Source organism: Neoarius graeffei, chromosome 1 (assembly GCF_027579695.1).
Source record: "Neoarius graeffei isolate fNeoGra1 chromosome 1, fNeoGra1.pri, whole genome shotgun sequence".
Lineage (NCBI taxonomy): Eukaryota > Metazoa > Chordata > Actinopteri > Siluriformes > Ariidae > Neoarius > Neoarius graeffei.
Genome location: NC_083569.1, coordinates 24,834,680 through 24,848,362, shown reverse-complemented (window position 1 = coordinate 24,848,362; position 13,683 = coordinate 24,834,680). Strand labels below are relative to the sequence as shown.

The 13,683-nt window shown below is 53.1% G+C and overlaps 13 non-coding genes across 13 annotated transcripts; 6 read left to right on the top strand and 7 right to left on the bottom strand.

Moving 5' to 3' along the window:
• Positions 1-1,466: 1,466 nt before the first annotated feature.
• trnav-cac (transfer RNA valine (anticodon CAC)) lies at positions 1,467-1,539 on the bottom strand. Its single transcript has one exon. It is a non-coding gene; the product is annotated as a tRNA-Val (tRNA).
• Positions 1,540-1,626: 87 nt separating this feature from the next.
• Positions 1,627-1,698, top strand: trnag-ucc (transfer RNA glycine (anticodon UCC)). The gene has a single exon. It is a non-coding gene; the product is annotated as a tRNA-Gly (tRNA).
• Positions 1,699-3,224: 1,526 nt separating this feature from the next.
• On the bottom strand, positions 3,225-3,297 carry trnav-cac (transfer RNA valine (anticodon CAC)). Its single transcript has one exon. It is a non-coding gene; the product is annotated as a tRNA-Val (tRNA).
• Positions 3,298-3,384: 87 nt separating this feature from the next.
• On the top strand, positions 3,385-3,456 carry trnag-ucc (transfer RNA glycine (anticodon UCC)). Its single transcript has one exon. It is a non-coding gene; the product is annotated as a tRNA-Gly (tRNA).
• A 1,530-nt stretch (positions 3,457-4,986) lies between these two features.
• Positions 4,987-5,059, bottom strand: trnav-cac (transfer RNA valine (anticodon CAC)). Its single transcript has one exon. It is a non-coding gene; the product is annotated as a tRNA-Val (tRNA).
• Positions 5,060-5,146: 87 nt separating this feature from the next.
• trnag-ucc (transfer RNA glycine (anticodon UCC)) lies at positions 5,147-5,218 on the top strand. The gene has a single exon. It is a non-coding gene; the product is annotated as a tRNA-Gly (tRNA).
• A 1,526-nt stretch (positions 5,219-6,744) lies between these two features.
• On the bottom strand, positions 6,745-6,817 carry trnav-cac (transfer RNA valine (anticodon CAC)). Its single transcript has one exon. It is a non-coding gene; the product is annotated as a tRNA-Val (tRNA).
• An 87-nt stretch (positions 6,818-6,904) lies between these two features.
• trnag-ucc (transfer RNA glycine (anticodon UCC)) lies at positions 6,905-6,976 on the top strand. The gene has a single exon. It is a non-coding gene; the product is annotated as a tRNA-Gly (tRNA).
• Positions 6,977-8,506: 1,530 nt separating this feature from the next.
• trnav-cac (transfer RNA valine (anticodon CAC)) lies at positions 8,507-8,579 on the bottom strand. Its single transcript has one exon. It is a non-coding gene; the product is annotated as a tRNA-Val (tRNA).
• An 87-nt stretch (positions 8,580-8,666) lies between these two features.
• trnag-ucc (transfer RNA glycine (anticodon UCC)) lies at positions 8,667-8,738 on the top strand. The gene has a single exon. It is a non-coding gene; the product is annotated as a tRNA-Gly (tRNA).
• A 1,530-nt stretch (positions 8,739-10,268) lies between these two features.
• Positions 10,269-10,341, bottom strand: trnav-uac (transfer RNA valine (anticodon UAC)). The gene has a single exon. It is a non-coding gene; the product is annotated as a tRNA-Val (tRNA).
• Positions 10,342-12,030: 1,689 nt separating this feature from the next.
• trnav-cac (transfer RNA valine (anticodon CAC)) lies at positions 12,031-12,103 on the bottom strand. Its single transcript has one exon. It is a non-coding gene; the product is annotated as a tRNA-Val (tRNA).
• An 87-nt stretch (positions 12,104-12,190) lies between these two features.
• Positions 12,191-12,262, top strand: trnag-ucc (transfer RNA glycine (anticodon UCC)). The gene has a single exon. It is a non-coding gene; the product is annotated as a tRNA-Gly (tRNA).
• Positions 12,263-13,683: the final 1,421 nt, after the last annotated feature.

Genomic DNA, 13,683 nt, shown 5'->3' with positions numbered 1-13,683 from the left:
CGGTTGCTCGTCACTGCCTTGCCAAGGAGGTGACTGAGGGCCGCTCCTTCTGCTTTCCGCTCGCGTTGCATGCAGTCGAATGGCATCGGTTTGCGCAAACCTGGGCGTGCTTCAAGGACGCGGGCGCCTGCGTGCTTGTCTTTCGTTGGCGGCAAGCTGCTTCTTTGCATGTTTTCCACAAACAGAGGACTGCACAGTCACGGTTTGAGAGTCAATAAGCAAATGTGTCTGAATGTTGGCCGGCAAAAACTCGTTGAGACATGATGAAGCATTCCAGAGTCAATGCCACTTTGCAGCGGTCTGATGCCGTGTGCAGCCCTGTTGACCTGACCTCACTCCGTAAACGAGCAACGAAGTGGCATTTGAGAACACCACCTCCCCGTGACGAATTGCAATGTCCATGCTTCCACAGCCAACAGAAATGTAGATCGTGCCCGATTTTGTTTTTAAAGCAGCCGTCACGGACCTTGATGGAAAACCAGAGAGGCAGGGAAACCGTGCAAACGAGGTTTTGTCCCGACGGTCGACTGCACCTAGGAGGACATGACAACCACTAAGCTACAGAAAGCAATCCGGTCACGTTAAGGGTCTGTCTTTCTGGCTGTTTCGAGGGTACCTGATTTTAGCAAGGCGATAACTGGACGTTAAGGGAAGCAGAGCTCAAAAGGCAAAGCATGGCTCTGCCAGGTTTCTCAGGAGCGTCGATTCGCTTGTCAGGTGAAAGGGGAAACCACTGCACAGCAGAAAACACGCGAAGCTTTTTCAGCGTCTCGGTTTGGGACTGTTCCAAAAGGCACGGACGGAGCAGAGATCGCAGCTCGCCATTTGTTCGCCGCCAGGTTCAAGAAAACGAGCAGCGATTCCGCCCGGTTTCGAATCGGGGACCGTTCTCGTGTTAAGCGAACGTGGCCGCCGCTACAGCACAGAAACCACGCGTGTGTTAGCTCTTGCCTGGGCCTCAAGAAGAACACAGATCACGCTTAAGCGACTGTCACGAGGATAGGGGCACGGCCTTGGCGTCGTAGAGATCAGCTGGTGGTCGAGTGTGACGAGGATCAGCACTGAAAAGCGCTGCAACAACATCACGGGAAGAAATCAAATGCCTTGTTTGGACGGGCCAAGGAGATGACTGAGGACTGTTCCTTCCGCTTTCCACGAGCGACGTAAGTAGTTGTTTGCAGGGTTGAATGACATCAGTTTGCCCCTGCGTACGTTCGACCCATGAAGCGGTGAACAACACGGGCTCCTGCGTGTTTTCCTTTCGTTGTCAACAAGCGACAGGTGTATATTTGTCCACAAACAGAGAACTGGAGAGTCACTGTGTAAGATTTGTTCAGCAAATGTGTCCATACCTTGGCTGGTGAAAAGCAAACACTTCCGTAGTTGGCACGGTCAGAGCAGAGATCACAGCTCAGCAGTCACTCAAAAAATAAATAAATAAATAAATAAACAAACCCACCCACCGCTGTTTCTGCCCGGTTTCGAACCGGGGACCTTTCGTGTGTGAGACGAACGTGATAACCACTATACTACAGAAACCTCAGCGCTTGGACCGAGCCGCTGTTGCCTGGGCCTCAAGTTCAGAAGCAATGGCACTTAGGCATCTGTCCCCAGGCCAGGCACGCAGCGTTGGTGGTGTAGTGGCTAGCGTAGCTGCCTTCCAAGCAGTTGACCCGGGTTTGATTCCCGGCCAACGCACACCCTTTAACGCTTCGTTTCTCTGATGGAAGGCAGAGAGCGTGGCCGGGCACCCGGGAGGGATCGGTTGCTCGTCACTGCCTTGCCAAGGAGGTGACTGAGGGCCGCTCCTTCTGCTTTCCGCTCGCGTTGCATGCAGTCGAATGGCATCGGTTTGCGCAAACCTGGGCGTGCTTCAAGGACGCGGGCACCTGCGTGCTTGTCTTTCGTTGGCGGCAAGCTGCTTCTTTGCATGTTTTCCACAAACAGAGGACTGCACAGTCACGGTTTGAGAGTCAATAAGCAAATGTGTCTGAATGTTGGCCGGCAAATACTCGTTGAGACATGATGAAGCATTCCAGAGTCAATGCCACTTTGCAGCGGTCTGATGCCGTGTGCAGCCCTGTTGACCTGACCTCACTCCGTAAACGAGCAACGAAGTGGCATTTGAGAACACCACCTCCCCGTGACGAATTGCAATGTCCATGCTTCCACAGCCAACAGAAATGTAGATCGTGCCCGATTTTGTTTTTAAAGCAGCCGTCACGGACCTTGATGGAAAACCAGAGAGGCAGGGAAACCGTGCAAACGAGGTTTTGTCCCGACGGTCGACTGCACCTAGGAGGACATGACAACCACTAAGCTACAGAAAGCAATCCGGTCACGTTAAGGGTCTGTCTTTCTGGCTGTTTCGAGGGTACCTGATTTTAGCAAGGCGATAACTGGACGTTAAGGGAAGCAGAGCTCAAAAGGCAAAGCATGGCTCTGCCAGGTTTCTCAGGAGCGTCGATTCGCTTGTCAGGTGAAAGGGGAAACCACTGCACAGCAGAAAACACGCGAAGCTTTTTCAGCGTCTCGGTTTGGGACTGTTCCAAAAGGCACGGACGGAGCAGAGATCGCAGCTCGCCATTTGTTCGCCGCCAGGTTCAAGAAAACGAGCAGCGATTCCGCCCGGTTTCGAATCGGGGACCGTTCTCGTGTTAAGCGAACGTGGCCGCCGCTACAGCACAGAAACCACGCGTGTGTTAGCTCTTGCCTGGGCCTCAAGAAGAACACAGATCACGCTTAAGCGACTGTCACGAGGATAGGGGCACGGCCTTGGCGTCGTAGAGATCAGCTGGTGGTCGAGTGTGACGAGGATCAGCACTGAAAAGCGCTGCAACAACATCACGGGAAGAAATCAAATGCCTTGTTTGGACAGGCCAAGGAGATGACTGAGGACTGTTCCTTCCGCTTTCCACGAGCGACGTAAGTAGTTGTTTGCAGGGTTGAATGACATCAGTTTGCCCCTGCGTACGTTCGACCTATGAAGCGGTGAACAACACGGGCTCCTGCGTGTTTTCCTTTCGTTGTCAACAAGCGACAGGTGTATATTTGTCCACAAACAGAGAACTGGAGAGTCACTGTGTAAGATTTGTTCAGCAAATGTGTCCATACCTTGGCTGGTGAAAAGCAAACACTTCCGTAGTTGGCACGGTCAGAGCAGAGATCACAGCTCAGCAGTCACTCAAAAAATAAATAAATAAATAAACAAACCCACCCACCGCTGTTTCTGCCCGGTTTCGAACCAGGGACCTTTCGTGTGTGAGACGAACGTGATAACCACTACACTACAGAAACCTCAGCGCTTGGACCGAGCCGCTGTTGCCTGGGCCTCAAGTTCAGAAGCAATGGCACTTAGGCATCTGTCCCCAGGCCAGGCACGCAGCGTTGGTGGTGTAGTGGCTAGCGTAGCTGCCTTCCAAGCAGTTGACCCGGGTTTGATTCCCGGCCAACGCACACCCTTTAACGCTTCGTTTCTCTGATGGAAGGCAGAGAGCGTGGCCGGGCACCCGGGAGGGATCGGTTGCTCGTCACTGCCTTGCCAAGGAGGTGACTGAGGGCCGCTCCTTCTGCTTTCCGCTCGCGTTGCATGCAGTCGAATGGCATCGGTTTGCGCAAACCTGGGCGTGCTTCAAGGACGCGGGCGCCTGCGTGCTTGTCTTTCGTTGGCGGCAAGCTGCTTCTTTGCATGTTTTCCACAAACAGAGGACTGCACAGTCACGGTTTGAGAGTCAATAAGCAAATGTGTCTGAATGTTGGCCGGCAAATACTCGTTGAGACATGATGAAGCATTCCAGAGTCAATGCCACTTTGCAGCGGTCTGATGCCGTGTGCAGCCCTGTTGACCTGACCTCACTCCGTAAACGAGCAACGAAGTGGCATTTGAGAACACCACCTCCCCGTGACGAATTGCAATGTCCATGCTTCCACAGCCAACAGAAATGTAGATCGTGCCCGATTTTGTTTTTAAAGCAGCCGTCACGGACCTTGATGGAAAACCAGAGAGGCAGGGAAACCGTGCAAACGAGGTTTTGTCCCGACGGTCGACTGCACCTAGGAGGACATGACAACCACTAAGCTACAGAAAGCAATCCGGTCACGTTAAGGGTCTGTCTTTCTGGCTGTTTCGAGGGTACCTGATTTTAGCAAGGCGATAACTGGACGTTAAGGGAAGCAGAGCTCAAAAGGCAAAGCATGGCTCTGCCAGGTTTCTCAGGAGCGTCGATTCGCTTGTCAGGTGAAAGGGGAAACCACTGCACAGCAGAAAACACGCGAAGCTTTTTCAGCGTCTCGGTTTGGGACTGTTCCAAAAGGCACGGACGGAGCAGAGATCGCAGCTCGCCATTTGTTCGCCGCCAGGTTCAAGAAAACGAGCAGCGATTCCGCCCGGTTTCGAATCGGGGACCGTTCTCGTGTTAAGCGAACGTGGCCGCCGCTACAGCACAGAAACCACGCGTGTGTTAGCTCTTGCCTGGGCCTCAAGAAGAACACAGATCACGCTTAAGCGACTGTCACGAGGATAGGGGCACGGCCTTGGCGTCGTAGAGATCAGCTGGTGGTCGAGTGTGACGAGGATCAGCACTGAAAAGCGCTGCAACAACATCACAGGAAGAAATCAAATGCCTTGTTTGGACGGGCCAAGGAGATGACTGAGGACTGTTCCTTCCGCTTTCCACGAGCGACGTAAGTAGTTGTTTGCAGGGTTGAATGACATCAGTTTGCCCCTGCGTACGTTCGACCCATGAAGCGGTGAACAACACGGGCTCCTGCGTGTTTTCCTTTCGTTGTCAACAAGTGACAGGTGTATATTTGTCCACAAACAGAGAACTGGAGAGTCACTGTGTAAGATTTGTTCAGCAAATGTGTCCATACCTTGGCTGGTGAAAAGCAAACACTTCCGTAGTTGGCACGGTCAGAGCAGACATCACAGCTCAGCAGTCACTCAAAAAATAAATAAATAAATAAATAAACAAACCCACCCACCGCTGTTTGTGCCCGGTTTCGAACCGGGGACCTTTCGTGTGTGAGACGAACGTGATAACCACTACACTACAGAAACCTCAGCGCTTGGACCGAGCCGCTGTTGCCTGGGCCTCAAGTTCAGAAGCAATGGCACTTAGGCATCTGTCCCCAGGCCAGGCACGCAGCGTTGGTGGTATAGTGGCTAGCATAGCTGCCTTCCAAGCAGTTGACCCGGGTTCGATTCCCGGCCAACGCACACCCTTTAACGCTTCGTTTCTCTGATGGAAGGCAGAGAGCGTGGCCGGGCACCCGGGAGGGATCGGTTGCTCGTCACTGCCTTGCCAAGGAGGTGACTGAGGGCCGCTCCTTCTGCTTTCCGCTCGCGTTGCATGCAGTCGAATGGCATCGGTTTGCGCAAACCTGGGCGTGCTTCAAGGACGCGGGCGCCTGCGTGCTTGTCTTTCGTTGGCGGCAAGCTGCTTCTTTGCATGTTTTCCACAAACAGAGGACTGCACAGTCACGGTTTGAGAGTCAATAAGCAAATGTGTCTGAATGTTGGCCGGCAAATACTCGTTGAGACATGATGAAGCATTCCAGAGTCAATGCCACTTTGCAGCGGTCTGATGCCGTGTGCAGCCCTGTTGACCTGACCTCACTCCGTAAACGAGCAACGAAGTGGCATTTGAGAACACCACCTCCCCGTGACGAATTGCAATGTCCATGCTTCCACAGCCAACAGAAATGTAGATCGTGCCCGATTTTGTTTTTAAAGCAGCCGTCACGGACCTTGATGGAAAACCAGAGAGGCAGGGAAACCGTGCAAACGAGGTTTTGTCCCGACGGTCGACTGCACCTAGGAGGACATGACAACCACTAAGCTACAGAAAGCAATCCGGTCACGTTAAGGGTCTGTCTTTCTGGCTGTTTCGAGGGTACCTGATTTTAGCAAGGCGATAACTGGACGTTAAGGGAAGCAGAGCTCAAAAGGCAAAGCATGGCTCTGCCAGGTTTCTCAGGAGCGTCGATTCGCTTGTCAGGTGAAAGGGGAAACCACTGCACAGCAGAAAACACGCGAAGCTTTTCCAGCGTCTCGGTTTGGGACTGTTCCAAAAGGCACGGACGGAGCAGAGATCGCAGCTCGCCCTTTGTTCGCCGCCAGGTTCAAGAAAACGAGCAGCGATTCCGCCCGGTTTCGAATCGGGGACCGTTCTCGTGTTAAGCGAACGTGGCCGCCGCTACAGCACAGAAACCACGCGTGTGTTAGCTCTTGCCTGGGCCTCAAGAAGAACACAGATCACGCTTAAGCGACTGTCACGAGGATAGGGGCACGGCCTTGGCGTCGTAGAGATCAGCTGGTGGTCGAGTGTGACGAGGATCAGCACTGAAAAGCGCTGCAACAACATCACGGGAAGAAATCAAATGCCTTGTTTGGACGGGCCAAGGAGATGACTGAGGACTGATCCTTCCGCTTTCCACGAGCGACGTAAGTAGTTGTTTGCAGGGTTGAATGACATCAGTTTGCCCCTGCGTACGTTCGACCCATGAAGCGGTGAACAACACGGGCTCCTGCGTGTTTTCCTTTCGTTGTCAACAAGCGACAGGTGTATATTTGTCCACAAACAGAGAACTGGAGAGTCACTGTGTAAGATTTGTTCAGCAAATGTGTCCATACCTTGGCTGGTGAAAAGCAAACACTTCCGTAGTTGGCACGGTCAGAGCAGAGATCACAGCTCAGCAGTCACTCAAAAAATAAATAAATAAATAAACAAACCCACCCACCGCTGTTTGTGCCCGGTTTCGAACCGGGGACCTTTCGTGTGTGAGATGAACGTGATAACCACTACACTACAGAAACCTCAGTGCTTGGACCGAGCCGCTGTTGCCTGGGCCTCAAGTTCAGAAGCAATGGCACTTAGGCATCTGTCCCCAGGCCAGGCACGCAGCGTTGGTGGTATAGTGGCTAGCATAGCTGCCTTCCAAGCAGTTGACCCGGGTTCGATTCCCGGCCAACGCACACCCTTTAACGCTTTGTTTCTCTGATGGAAGGCAGAGAGCGTGGCCGGGCACCCGGGAGGGATCGGTTGCTCGTCACTGCCTTGCCAAGGAGGTGACTGAGGGCCGCTCCTTCTGCTTTCCGCTCGCGTTGCATGCAGTCGAATGGCATCGGTTTGCGCAAACCTGGGCGTGCTTCAAGGACGCGGGCGCCTGCGTGCTTGTCTTTCGTTGGCGGCAAGCTGCTTCTTTGCATGTTTTCCACAAACAGAGGACTGCACAGTCACGGTTTGAGAGTCAATAAGCAAATGTGTCTGAATGTTGGCCGGCAAATACTCGTTGAGACATGATGAAGCATTCCAGAGTCAATGCCACTTTGCAGCGGTCTGATGCCGTGTGCAGCCCTGTTGACCTGACCTCACTCCGTAAACGAGCAACGAAGTGGCATTTGAGAACACCACCTCCCCGTGACGAATTGCAATGTCCATGCTTCCACAGCCAACAGAAATGTAGATCGTGCCCGATTTTGTTTTTAAAGCAGCCGTCACGGACCTTGATGGAAAACCAGAGAGGCAGGGAAACCGTGCAAACGAGGTTTTGTCCCGACGGTCGACTGCACCTAGGAGGACATGACAACCACTAAGCTACAGAAAGCAATCCGGTCAGGTTAAGGGTCTGTCTTTCTGGCTGTTTCGAGGGTACCTGATTTTAGCAAGGCGATAACTGGACGTTAAGGGAAGCAGAGCTCAAAAGGCAAAGCATGGCTCTGCCAGGTTTCTCAGGAGCGTCGATTCGCTTGTCAGGTGAAAGGGGAAACCACTGCACAGCAGAAAACACGCGAAGCTTTTTCAGCGTCTCGGTTTGGGACTGTTCCAAAAGGCACGGACGGAGCAGAGATCGCAGCTCGCCCTTTGTTCGCCGCCAGGTTCAAGAAAACGAGCAGCGATTCCGCCCGGTTTCGAATCGGGGACCGTTCTCGTGTTAAGCGAACGTGGCCGCCGCTACAGCACAGAAACCACGCGTGTGTTAGCTCTTGCCTGGGCCTCAAGAAGAACACAGATCACGCTTAAGCGACTGTCACGAGGATCGGGGCACGGCCTTGGCGTCGTAGAGATCAGCTGGTGGTCGAGTGTGACGAGGATCAGCACTGAAAAGCGCTGCAACAACATCACGGGAAGAAATCAAATGCCTTGTTTGGACGGGCCAAGGAGATGACTGAGGACTGTTCCTTCCGCTTTCCACGAGCGACGTAAGTAGTTGTTTGCAGGGTTGAATGACATCAGTTTGCCCCTGCGTACGTTCGACCCATGAAGCGGTGAACAACACGGGCTCCTGCGTGTTTTCCTTTCGTTGTCAACAAGCGACAGGTGTATATTTGTCCACAAACAGAGAACTGGAGAGTCACTGTGTAAGATTTGTTCAGCAAATGTGTCCATACCTTGGCTGGTGAAAAGCAAACACTTCCGTAGTTGGCACGGTCAGAGCAGAGATCACAGCTCAGCAGTCACTCAAAAAATAAATAAATAAATAAATAAACAAACCCACCCACCGCTGTTTCTGCCCGGTTTCGAACCGGGGACCTTTCGTGTGTGAGACGAACGTGATAACCACTACACTACAGAAACCTCAGCGCTTGGACCGAGCCGCTGTTGCCTGGGCCTCAAGTTCAGAAGCAATGGCACTTAGGCATCTGTCCCCAGGCCAGGCACGCAGCGTTGGTGGTATAGTGGCTAGCATAGCTGCCTTCCAAGCAGTTGACCCGGGTTCGATTCCCGGCCAACGCACACCCTTTAACGCTTCGTTTCTCTGATGGAAGGCAGAGAGCGTGGCCGGGCACCCGGGAGGGATCGGTTGCTCGTCACTGCCTTGCCAAGGAGGTGACTGAGGGCCGCTCCTTCTGCTTTCCGCTCGCGTTGCATGCAGTCGAATGGCATCGGTTTGCGCAAACCTGGGCGTGCTTCAAGGACGCGGGCGCCTGCGTGCTTGTCTTTCGTTGGCGGCAAGCTGCTTCTTTGCATGTTTTCCACAAACAGAGGACTGCACAGTCACGGTTTGAGAGTCAATAAGCAAATGTGTCTGAATGTTGGCCGGCAAAAACTCGTTGAGACATGATGAAGCATTCCAGAGTCAATGCCACTTTGCAGCGGTCTGATGCCGTGTGCAGCCCTGTTGACCTGACCTCACTCCGTAAACGAGCAACGAAGTGGCATTTGAGAACACCACCTCCCCGTGACGAATTGCAATGTCCATGCTTCCACAGCCAACAGAAATGTAGATCGTGCCCGATTTTGTTTTTAAAGCAGCCGTCACGGACCTTGATGGAAAACCAGAGAGGCAGGGAAACCGTGCAAACGAGGTTTTGTCCCGACGGTCGACTGCACCTAGGAGGACATGACAACCACTAAGCTACAGAAAGCAATCCGGTCACGTTAAGGGTCTGTCTTTCTGGCTGTTTCGAGGGTACCTGATTTTAGCAAGGCGATAACTGGACGTTAAGGGAAGCAGAGCTCAAAAGGCAAAGCATGGCTCTGCCAGGTTTCTCAGGAGCGTCGATTCGCTTGTCAGGTGAAAGGGGAAACCACTGCACAGCAGAAAACACGCGAAGCTTTTTCAGCGTCTCGGTTTGGGACTGTTCCAAAAGGCACGGACGGAGCAGAGATCGCAGCTCGCCCTTTGTTCGCCGCCAGGTTCAAGAAAACGAGCAGCGATTCCGCCCGGTTTCGAATCGGGGACCGTTCTCGTGTTAAGCGAACGTGGCCGCCGCTACAGCACAGAAACCACGCGTGTGTTAGCTCTTGCCTGGGCCTCAAGAAGAACACAGATCACGCTTAAGCGACTGTCACGAGGATCGGGGCACGGCCTTGGCGTCGTAGAGATCAGCTGGTGGTCGAGTGTGACGAGGATCAGCACTGAAAAGCGCTGCAACAACATCACGGGAAGAAATCAAATGCCTTGTTTGGACGGGCCAAGGAGATGACTGAGGACTGTTCCTTCCGCTTTCCACGAGCGACGTAAGTAGTTGTTTGCAGGGTTGAATGACATCAGTTTGCCCCTGCGTACGTTCGACCCATGAAGCGGTGAACAACACGGGCTCCTGCGTGTTTTCCTTTCGTTGGCAACAAGCGACAGGTGTATATTTGTCCACAAACAGAGAACTGGAGAGTCACTGTGTAAGATTTGTTCAGCAAATGTGTCCATACCTTGGCTGGTGAAAAGCAAACACTTCCGTAGTTGGCACGGTCAGAGCAGAGATCACAGCTCAGCAGTCACTCAAAAAATAAATAAATAAATAAACAAACAAACCCACCCACCGCTGTTTCTGCCCGGTTTCGAACCGGGGACCTTTCGTGTGTAAGACGAACGTGATAACCACTACACTACAGAAACCTCAGCGCTTGGACCGAGCCGCTGTTGCCTGGGCCTCAAGTTCAGAAGCAATGGCACTTAGGCATCTGTCCCCAGGCCAGGCACGCAGCATTGGTGGTATAGTAGCTAGCATAGCTGCCTTCCAAGCAGTTGACCCGGGTTCGATTCCCGGCCAACGCACACCCTTTAACGCTTCGTTTCTCTGATGGAAGGCAGAGAGCGTGGCCGGGCACCCGGGAGGGATCGGTTGCTCGTCACTGCCTTGCCAAGGAGGTGACTGAGGGACGCTCCTTCTGCTTTCCGCTCGCGTTGCATGCAGTCGAATGGCATCGGTTTGCGCAAACCTGGGCGTGCTTCAAGGACGCGGGCGCCTGCGTGCTTGTCTTTCGTTGGCGGCAAGCTGCTTCTTTGCATGTTTTCCACAAACAGAGGACTGCACAGTCACGGTTTGAGAGTCAATAAGCAAATGTGTCTGAATGTTGGCCGGCAAATACTCGTTGAGACATGATGAAGCATTCCAGAGTCAATGCCACTTTGCAGCGGTCTGATGCCGTGTGCAGCCCTGTTGACCTGACCTCACTCCGTAAACGAGCAACGAAGTGGCATTTGAGAACACCACCTCCCTGTGACGAATTGCAATGTCCATGCTTCCACAGCCAACAGAAATGTAGATCGTGCCCGATTTTGTTTTTAAAGCAGCCGTCACGGACCTTGATGGAAAACCAGAGAGGCAGGGAAACCGTGCAAACGAGGTTTTGTCCCGACGGTCGACTGCACCTAGGAGGACATGACAACCACTAAGCTACAGAAAGCAATCCGGTCACGTTAAGGGTCTGTCTTTCTGGCTGTTTCGAGGGTACCTGATTTTAGCAAGGCGATAACTGGACGTTAAGGGAAGCAGAGCTCAAAAGGCAAAGCATGGCTCTGCCAGGTTTCTCAGGAGCGTCGATTCGCTTGTCAGGTGAAAGGGGAAACCACTGCACAGCAGAAAACACGCGAAGCTTTTTCAGCGTCTCGGTTTGGGACTGTTCCAAAAGGCACGGACGGAGCAGAGATCGCAGCTCGCCCTTTGTTCGCCGCCAGGTTCAAGAAAACGAGCAGCGATTCCGCCCGGTTTCGAATCGGGGACCGTTCTCGTGTTAAGCGAACGTGGCCGCCGCTACAGCACAGAAACCACGCGTGTGTTAGCTCTTGCCTGGGCCTCAAGAAGAACACAGATCACGCTTAAGCGACTGTCACGAGGATCGGGGCACGGCCTTGGCGTCGTAGAGATCAGCTGGTGGTCGAGTGTGACGAGGATCAGCACTGAAAAGCGCTGCAACAACATCACGGGAAGAAATCAAATGCCTTGTTTGGACGGGCCAAGGAGATGACTGAGGACTGTTCCTTCCGCTTTCCACGAGCGACGTAAGTAGTTGTTTGCAGGGTTGAATGACATCAGTTTGCCCCTGCGTACGTTCGACCCATGAAGCGGTGAACAACACGGGCTCCTGCGTGTTTTCCTTTCGTTGGCAACAAGCGACAGGTGTATATTTGTCCACAAACAGAGAACTGGAGAGTCACTGTGTAAGATTTGTTCAGCAAATGTGTCCATACCTTGGCTGGTGAAAAGCAAACACTTCCGTAGTTGGCACGGTCAGAGCAGAGATCACAGCTCAGCAGTCACTCAAAAAATAAATAAATAAATAAATAAACAAACCCACCCACCGCTGTTTCTGCCCGGTTTCGAACCGGGGACCTTTCGTGTGTGAGACGAACGTGATAACCACTACACTACAGAAACCTCAGCGCTTGGACCGAGCCGCTGTTGCCTGGGCCTCAAGTTCAGAAGCAATGGCTCTTAGGCATCTGTCCCCAGGCCAGGCACGCAGTGTTGGTGGTATAGTGGCTAGCATAGCTGCCTTCCAAGCAGTTGACCCGGGTTCGATTCCCGGCCAACGCACACCCTTTAACGCTTCGTTTCTCTGATGGAAGGCAGAGAGCGTGGCCGGGCACCCGGGAGGGATCGGTTGCTCGTCTCTGCCTTGCCAAGGAGGTGACTGAGGGACGCTCCTTCTGCTTTCCGCTCGCGTTGCATGCAGTCGAATGGCATCGGTTTGCGCAAACCTGGGCGTGCTTCAAGGACGCGGGCGCCTGCGTGCTTGTCTTTCGTTGGCGGCAAGCTGCTTCTTTGCATGTTTTCCACAAACAGAGGACTGCACAGTCACGGTTTGAGAGTCAATAAGCAAATGTGTCTGAATGTTGGCCGGCAAATACTCGTTGAGACATGATGAAGCATTCCAGAGTCAATGCCACTTTGCAGCGGTCTGATGCCGTGTGCAGCCCTGTTGACCTGACCTCACTCCGTAAACGAGCAACGAAGTGGCATTTGAGAACACCACCTCCCCGTGACGAATTGCAATGTCCATGCTTCCACAGCCAACAGAAATGTAGATCGTGCCCGATTTTGTTTTTAAAGCAGCCGTCACGGACCTTGATGGAAAACCAGAGAGGCAGGGAAACCGTGCAAACGAGGTTTTGTCCCGACGGTCGACTGCACCTAGGAGGACATGACAACCACTAAGCTACAGAAAGCAATCCGGTCACGTTAAGGGTCTGTCTTTCTGGCTGTTTCGAGGGTACCTGATTTTAGCAAGGCGATAACTGGACGTTAAGGGAAGCAGAGCTCAAAAGGCAAAGCATGGCTCTGCCAGGTTTCTCAGGAGCGTCGATTCGCTTGTCAGGTGAAAGGGGAAACCACTGCACAGCAGAAAACACGCGAAGCTTTTTCAGCGTCTCGGTTTGGGACTGTTCCAAAAGGCACGGACGGAGCAGAGATCGCAGCTCGCCCTTTGTTCGCCGCCAGGTTCAAGAAAACGAGCAGCGATTCCGCCCGGTTTCGAATCGGGGACCGTTCTCGTGTTAAGCGAACGTGGCCGCCGCTACAGCACAGAAACCACGCGTGTGTTAGCTCTTGCCTGGGCCTCAAGAAGAACACAGATCACGCTTAAGCGACTGTCACGAGGATAGGGGCACGGCCTTGGCGTCGTAGAGATCAGCTGGTGGTCGAGTGTGACGAGGATCAGCACTGAAAAGCGCTGCAACAACATCACGGGAAGAAATCAAATGCCTTGTTTGGACGGGCCAAGGAGATGACTGAGGACTGTTCCTTCCGCTTTCCACGAGCGACGTAAGTAGTTGTTTGCAGGGTTGAATGACATCAGTTTGCCCCTGCGTACGTTCGACCCATGAAGCGGTGAACAACACGGGCTCCTGCGTGTTTTCCTTTCGTTGGCAACAAGCGACAGGTGTATATTTGTCCACAAACAGAGAACTGGAGAGTCACTGTGTAAGATTTGTTCAGCAAATGTGTCCATACCTTGG